Here is an 8,446-nt window from a genome sequence, read left to right as displayed (position 1 = left end):
CTATCTACATTCAGTTCCTGGGAGATCTTGTGCAAGCCTATACTTTTAAATACATATCTATGCAGAGGGCTTCCAAATTTACATCCCCAGGTCTGATCTTCTCCCACAACTCCAAACTCACATATACAACTTCTTACTGTTTGTTCCCACTTGGTATCTAATAAGTATTTAAAACACACCCTGGCCAAAATCTAACTCCTAATTTTTGCTACTCCTAAGACTCTCAAAATTGTTTCTTCTTTAGGGCCTTTGCACGGGCTTGGTATCTACATGGCTTACTTTCCTATTCTAGGTTTCTGAGTAAATATTACCTCAACTGAGAGGCCTTCCTGACCACCTACCTAAAATGGCACCCATCACTTTCTGCATGGGTATATTCCTTTGTTTTTCATACCACTTAACTGTTCCTGGCATTAACTTATGTATTTGTTTCTTTATTTTCTGTCTCTCCTGTTAGATCATAAGTTCCAAGAGGGCAATATCCTTTTTCTGTTTAATTCATCACTGCCTTCACAATGTCTATGAATGACCAGACGCAAGGTAGGTGCTCAATACATGAATGCATGAATTAAGTAATTTTAGAAAAATTGAGTGCCGTGACTGAAAATTCATTTCACTGACTGCCTTAATTCTAATCCTGGAAAATAAATAGATAGATAGATAGATAGATAGATAGATAGATAGATAGATAGATAGATAAGGAAGGAAGAAAGGAAAGCAGGAAGGAAGGAGTGAGGGAGGGAGGGAGGGAGGGAAGGGAGGAAGGAAGGAAGAAAGGAAGTGAGGAAGGAAGGAAGAGTAGTGAAAAATTAAAACCATGGTTTAGAATGAGAATTGTTTTTCATTGCAACAATCTCTGGGTAAGGATGTACAAGTAGAAGATATTGATTCATGGATAGGTTCTGCTACTTACGTGAATTTAGGGAAGATGTTTTCTGATTCTTAGCACTTCATTGATAAAGTGGTTAGAAGAGGTATGTGGGAGATTTTTCTGTTTTAAAATTCTGTGAACTATTTCTCTAACTTATGGCGACATCGTACCTCTAAATGAGGCAGTATTGGAACATCTCATGAGGACAGGGATTTTGAATATTCAGAATGGGTACTTTCTTTAGACAATAAAAATAAAGACAAACACCATGTACTGGCCATTAACTCTGTGCTCAGTATTGTCTTAAGTACTTTTGCACGCAATGTGTCATTTAATTGTCACAATAATTTTATGATGTGAGTACTTTCACCCTCATTTAACAAATAAGGAAACAGGCTTAGCATCTTGGGTAGTTCGCCCAAACGCACACCACTAGCAAGCCACAGAGCTAGGATTCAAGTGTAGATCAGTCGAACTCCTAGATTTCTGTCTAAATTAAATTAGAGAGTGTAACAAAGCAAAACACAGAGAAACAGAGAAAGAGACAGAGAGACTAAGAGATAGAGAATGAGAACAAGAGACAGAAAGGTAAAGAAATTGGTAGATATAAAGACAAACAAAAAGAGACCAAGAAACAGACTGACTTAAGACCAATACTAGGTGCTGGCCCTTTGGCCAAGTGGTTGAGTTCATGTGCAGCCCAGGGTTTCGCCGGTTTAGATCCTGGACACAGATCTAGCACTGCTCATGAAGCCATGCTGAGGCGACATCCCACATAGCACCACCAAAAGGACCTACAACTAGAATATACAACTATGTACTGGGAGGCTTTGGGGAGAAAAAGGGGGAAAAAAAAACAATACTAGTATGGCAATACATCTATGAGAATTTATTAAATTCTCTCTCTTCCTTGTTCTCTACACACATACATTACTTATGATGAGAGAATTGTTGGAACTTCATTTTTTCCTAATACTTTCATCCTTGATAAAAACCATAGCCTTGATCAAACAAGCAATGATAATATAAAACAGTGGCCATTAAATTTCTGAATTTGTTACAAGATATATTATTTAGTCTCTAGCAGCCAGTACTCCATGGAAAGATGGCCAATCCTATCTTTCTCTGCTCTTCACATCTGGAAGCTGACATAAGTGGAGTTTAGAAAACAAAAAAGTCCTTTAGATAAATATCACAAACTCTTTGAAATTTATAAAAATTATGAGATTATAATACACATATTTACAAAGAAAATCTTTACTCATGTTATTAAAATTGTGTTCATTATGCTGTTTTTATATATGCATTGATGTGATTATTCTAACACAATATTGGTAATTGATACGTAAATTCTGGCTGCTTTTTCGTACTATATATAGATTGCTGAATTATTTATTAGATTCTCAATGGAAACAATCCAGACTTCTATGTCTATATTTGTAGATCGATAATGGTAACCTAAATGAACTCCAATTTCATCTTCTAAATATATAATCCACGTTGAGGTGGCAGAGGGAAAATTTAGTGTGTGAAATCCATACTTAGATCAATTCCATTTGTTGCTTTTCAGTGTGTGCTATTTTCTGACTTGAGTGGTGCCCATCATATTTTGTTTATAGGCAATATTGGCAACATGCTTCCCAAGTTCTTCTTCCAAATAATATCCCATAGCAGTTGGGTAAGGGGTGGGGGGGTTGGGGTGGATAAAAACTTAATGGATTTACTTCATGGGAAAAACATGTGTTCTTTTGTGACCACAAGGTGGCACAATGGTGACCAATAATACTCAACCTCCTAATAGAATTGCAATTACCAGAGGCTTTTACATAATTGCTATTATTAATACTGTTATTATTATCGTTATGATATTTCAAAACACCAACACATCACCTTAGCCTTTGGTGAAAAGATACAGTGCTTTTATTCATGTTTTTGTCTTCTTTTGTCTGCCTACAAAATCATTACTATTTTGCTTTCCCCTGGTGCCCAATTCCAGAAAGGACAATTAGGTGTGCAGATGCTTCATTTCATTTATCATCCAAAGCTTTCAAATAAAGAGTAATAACTTAGATAATAAGTTACATTTCTGGAGAAGCGTAAACAAACTTTATATTGCTTGATGGATCTGACATTGCTCTCAATTAAAAGTTTGAGTCATAAGAAGAAAAGAAGTCATTCTGGAAACTGGTTTTACAGTAAGGTGCAGATTTGTTATTTACAAGTTGCTATTTCTTAGATGTTGGGAAGAACACCCAGAGTATTCCAATGTGATCTTCATTTATTTTATGATTGTTTGGTATTGAGGTTAGTCATCTCTCCTCATGCTCAGGGAACTAGGAGACCACTGGTGTCTGGGAATCTAGGTGCTGCAACCATAGTCAGTTATACTTATCAGGAGGATATGAAAGAGCAGCCACTTTTTCCCAAATTGTAATGAAACACAGGCTGGCCAGCTACAGTTGTTCATGTCATTCACTGCACAAGTTACCAATCTGAAGATGCACCTCTTAATAATAACACAAAGGATTGGTAGCACCCTTGACTGAGCGCTTTTCCCCAACTCCCATAGATTAAGCATTCTGGCATTTCACAAAATTTAATAGCGTATTTGACGCCCTCTGTTAGTTTGTCATAAATTTAGATTGCCCTTATCAGAATCTCAGTGCTCTACTTTAGTTACTACATTTTTTCTGCCACTACTTGCTTCCTGCCATTGTAATTGCAAAAGCAATATTTCGTTTTTGTAAAAAATCAGACGTGTTGACTTTAAGTGCCTTAAATTTTGCTGTTTAAAATAGGTCCAATTTTAGAAAAGGACAGTAACATTAGATCTGAAAACTAAAGCCACCAAATACTATTATTGTAACTGAATTGTCGATTTATTATCATGGGAAGTATAAAATGTACATCACAGTCAGTTGTACATGACAGAAGGATTTAAAAAGAAGCAGAAAGTAGCGTGAAATTAGAACTTCCCTGTTAAATTCAGACAGCACAGCAAGCATGAGAACAGGAAAGATTGCAGTAAATTATATATGCTAATAAAAAAAACATAAAAAGCCAACAAGGAACAAAAAAAGAATCAGGGCTAGGAGTCAAGTGAGGCAAAATCATCACATTTTTGGCTGCAGGGAATCATGAAGTAATTTAAAGCAACACTCATGCCATAAGTGTTTGGAAACTGTCAACCAGAGAGGGTAAGTCAGTCCCCCAAATCCCACAGCTCATTCGTGGCAGTGCTAGGACTAAAATCAATTCCTCTTGGGAGCAGGACGAGAATACGTTCAGCAAACTGACCTCCGACATCAAGACAAAAGCCTGATATTTAGAAAGAAGCAATTTTGTGATAATTAGTAGATCACTGTTATCCTACAACTAATAATGCTTTTGCTGTCAAATTCCTTTGAAATATGCTACTATTACTGATATATATGAAGGAAAACAGGAAATATTAGTTTATTGAGCAACTCCTATATGCCAGATAGTTATGTGTATATGTGTGTGTATACATGCGTGTGTGTGTGAGTATCCTGATGTACTCTTCACAATTAGCCCACAAGGTACACACTATTATTTCCATTTATATTCATGAAGAAACTGAGGCTCAGGGACAATTAGGAAATTGCCCAAGTTCACACAGCTTGCAAGGGGACACGTGGAATTTGAACCCACTTCTGTCTGACTAAGTCCGTCATCCTCCTACCATCATATGTCATACATCAGAGAAAAAGAAGAATTTTTATTCCTCCATCCCAGACAAGGTCAACAACACACTTCTTTTCTGGCACATGCAGTGTGGCTCTGAGTCTTCTGGGTGGTTTGCAGATCCTCGGGGCCCAGCAGCACATCACAGGCCAGCAAGTTGTTCCAGGTTCAATTAGCAGCAGCTTGTTTGGGTGGCATTGGGTCATTTTTGGGCCATGAGCCTGTTCCTCCCAGGACCCCTTTAATTTGCTGGAACGTGTTGAGAAATTTGAATATTATGCAAGGTATTGTGATATAAAGTAGTTAAATGCTTTTTGAAACAGCTTAAATGTGATGCCCAGTAGGTAGTTTTCACAGCGGGGAGTATCCTGTATGATATGTAGTCTGACTTTTCCTTGGTTTGGTACTATTCACTAAACCTTCTGTGTATCTGAGTAGAACAATATTTTTGTTCTCAAAGCACCATTTTACTGAATCCTGATGCCTCACACAACGGAGAGGAAATTGTGTTTACATAATCCAAAGTGGTTTTGGTAAGACAGTACACAAATCATTTACATTTGGTTGGGAATAATTTATATTCCTTCTACCAAATAATCGCTGCTTTTAATTATTTTTTCTTTTTCTTTCTTTTTTGGCTTAGTCAATGTTGAAAGTTAAGGAATGTAAATTAATTGATGAAATTAATTGATGAAAAGAGATGAAGAGTTTACTGCTGGCCGTGATAATAGCTGGTGATTTATTAGCACTCATTATATGCCAAGTACTGTTCTAAGCAGTTTAGAAATATTATCTCATTTAATCCTTACAACAACTGTGAGGTGAAGACTATTATTTTCCTCACTTCACAGTTGAGAAAACTGGGGCACAGAGAGATTAACTAAATTGCCCAAAGTCACACAGGAAGCAAATAGTAGAAACAGGATCCAAAGCCAGGCAGTTCGATCCTTAAGACTGTACTCTTAATCACAGCTTAAAACTGAAAGAAAAACAATAGATAAGGGAACTAGGAATTGGAAATGCCAACGAAGTTGCTCTAGGCTGCACAATAAATAAGATAAACACCTGTTGTCAGCCCATGGCTACATGACTCTCAGGTGGGGCTCCTTCCTTGTAGGTCCTTCCTCAAAAATGGTCCACGTCAATTTAACGGTCCATTACTGGAAGAAAAACCTCACTACTCAATGTGTTTGCTTATTCCCTAAGGCTGGCCCTGCCAGAGGACTCGATGTTCCTGCTTCCAAGGTGACAGGCTTGGAGTGGCCCTCTGTGCATTAGCATTGCCCTGAAAAGGGGAGAAACTTTTTTAAAAAATTCAATCATTTTTGTTTACATTTTGAAGGAGATTATCCTCATTCATCATTGCTCTTGCCAGCTGTTTCTCACATTTCTTTTTCCTTCCCCACACTCCAACCTCTTTAAATAATTCATAACCAATTAACAGTTCAGTTCAGAAGCACTTCTAGAAAATAACAGGCTTCTATTTAACAAAGGGTCTTGAAAGGATCGCCTTCCCCTTTTAGTGATTACAGAATAAAAATATCTCCAGCTCGGGCAGCAATAAGGACTGCTTACTGCCTTTGGTGATTCAAAAGGGCCCTGGCCGTTGGTAGTTGGGCTTTCTTCCTCTGCTGTCCCTCCATGGCTGTGTCTCTTTGGGCAGACAACTTCTCCAAGTTGGAGGTTCTCTCATATGTAAAATGGAATCTGATTAAATGAGTCAAGGTCCTCTCGATGTCCTAAAAACCTTTGGTTCTGGAATTGGCAGCTGGCCGGGGCTATTCTGTCTTTACCCTGGCCCCGGAGGCTAGCCTCCCTTCCCCAGGCAAACTGATGTCAGATAGAATCAACAGGCAGCACAATACATAATTGATTCCTAACATGTGCTTCTAATTCAAATAAAGAGCCTTTAACCACAGTTTGTAGCACATGTGACTGAAGTATTTTATGTGGAAATTTGAAGGTTTCTGATAACTTTCTGTAAAGAACTTTTCACAGGGACTAAACCTCTTGGGACTCTTTCTTTCTCAAGTTCAAGTTACTTAGCTAGTGATTAAGGATGTTTTATAGGCCCCTGTAGTAAGTGATAGCATGGAGAAAAAGCATTCTTTGGCTATGTAATTTAGCAAGACTTAATCTATCTGTTTGGGTTTTCATCCACTGGGCTTGCTGAAAACTTCAAATGAGTAACCTGTTTCTCTGCAGCCCGTGGCGGCTCCAAAGTTTCCATCGAGAGCCCGAGTTCAGTGATTACCCAGCTCAGGTTGCCTGCTTTATTCAGAAGGTGCTCACTCTGAGTCCAGCTGCTTTTTTGTGGGATGACAGATAGACTCAAGATCCAGGATTCTTTTACTTTGCAGTATTTATAAAACAGAATAAATCAACGAGACCAATGGCAAAAGGCAATAGTTCATTTATTTTATTGTAAAATTTTTCCTGCTAGGTACTCAGCAACTAAGAGTCTATTCAGCTTTGAAATATTTAGCCCTGAAGACTTAAGTCTCCAAACTCTGCACAAGAGATCTCAAACCACAGGCATGGATATTCCCGAGGAAAGGAGCATGGGATGACATGATGAGGCAAGATGCTGCTTGCCCCCAGCCAAATCTCATGACCCAACCACACAGTCTAAGAGGTTCGTGTTAAGTTGCTTTAGTAAACTAAGAACAGTGAAAGAAGAAATTGCAAATTCACTTGGATGTAAGGTTTTTCTTACTGAAGAAAAGTTCAAAGGCTATGCAGACCAGTGATGATTTCCTGGCAACATTATGATTTCACCTCTTCAGGAAAATGCCCCTGTGAGGAGGCCTTGCTTTCTCTCTGACCACCGATGGATCTGAACTGAGTCTCAGTTACTAGCTTCCATTTTCAAAGACCTCATATCTAGAAGAATCTTTGCAGAGAATTTGTCAAGTGCCTCCCTGTCCTTAATTGGTCTGTTGTGTTATCCCTACTTGCACGCTAGTGTCCAAAGTTATTCTTTCCAGAGTGTGGGTCACAATGCTCCTTTAAAGACAGAAGTGAGAGAGACAGGTCACACCAAATTTAGAACTGAGGCAGAGCCCTGTGATTTAGAGAGTACCAAGGGTGTGTAGGGGTGGTTTCTAGAAGTCCAAAGGTGAAGCTCACCTTAATAAAACACAGGGCCTTGCAGGACATTCAGAACAGAAGAATCAATGCTTGTAATGAGTAGAATGAATAGAATATTCTAAACTGAGTAGAATTTGGCGCCCAGTCATTGAAATGGAAGTGGTCTGTAGAACCCACTTTGCACATATCCTGGCCAACTCAGAAGTAATAAAATGCAAATATTTAAAGTAAGGATCTAGGTTTCTTGGTGTACTGTTAGAGTCCACTTGAATAAATTGAAGCAGTTTGCTCTCCCTGGGGTCTGAAACACAGTACAGGGCAGATCTTCCTCGATTTACGATGAGATTACACCCAGATAAACCCTCAGAAATTGAAAATAATTTAAGTTGAAAATGCACTTAACACACCTAACCAAGTGAACATCCTATCTTAGCCTAGCTGACCTTAAACGTGCTCAGAACACTTAGATGAGCCTACAGTTGGGCAAAATCATCTAACACAAAGCCTGTTTTATAATAAAGGCTGTTTTATAATAAAGTGGTGACTATCTCGTGTAATTTATCAAATGCTGTACTGAAAGTGAAAAATAGAACGGTTGGAGGGGTACAGAGTGGTTGTAAGCATATAAGTGTTTACCCTCGTAATCACGTGGTGACTGGGAGCTGAGGCTGCCACTGCCCAGCGCCAGAGAGAGGGTCATACAGCATATCGCCAGCCCAGGAAAAGATCAAAATTCAAAATTCCAAGTTTGGTTTCTACTGAATGCATTGCTTTCGTACC

General features: G+C 38.5%; 1 protein-coding gene across 2 annotated transcripts in view; it reads left to right on the top strand.

Moving 5' to 3' along the window:
• The window catches only part of LOC123275930 (uncharacterized), a 51,253-nt gene that overhangs the window by 17,379 nt on the left and 25,428 nt on the right, over positions 1 to 8,446 (top strand). The window contains exons 3-4 of one of the 2 annotated variants that reach the window (XM_070483523.1): positions 458 to 540; positions 7,020 to 8,197. The gene's annotated coding sequence lies outside the window, so the exon portion shown is untranslated. Of the gene's footprint in view, positions 1 to 457; positions 541 to 7,019; positions 8,198 to 8,446 lie in introns of those variants that run through there. The other variant, XM_070483522.1, reaches the window with a different exon arrangement.

This window comes from Equus asinus, chromosome 13 (genome assembly GCF_041296235.1).
Source record: "Equus asinus isolate D_3611 breed Donkey chromosome 13, EquAss-T2T_v2, whole genome shotgun sequence".
NCBI lineage: Eukaryota > Metazoa > Chordata > Mammalia > Perissodactyla > Equidae > Equus > Equus asinus.
Note: the sequence above shows the minus strand (reverse complement) of the source record. Positions and strands in the feature narration are given on the sequence as shown.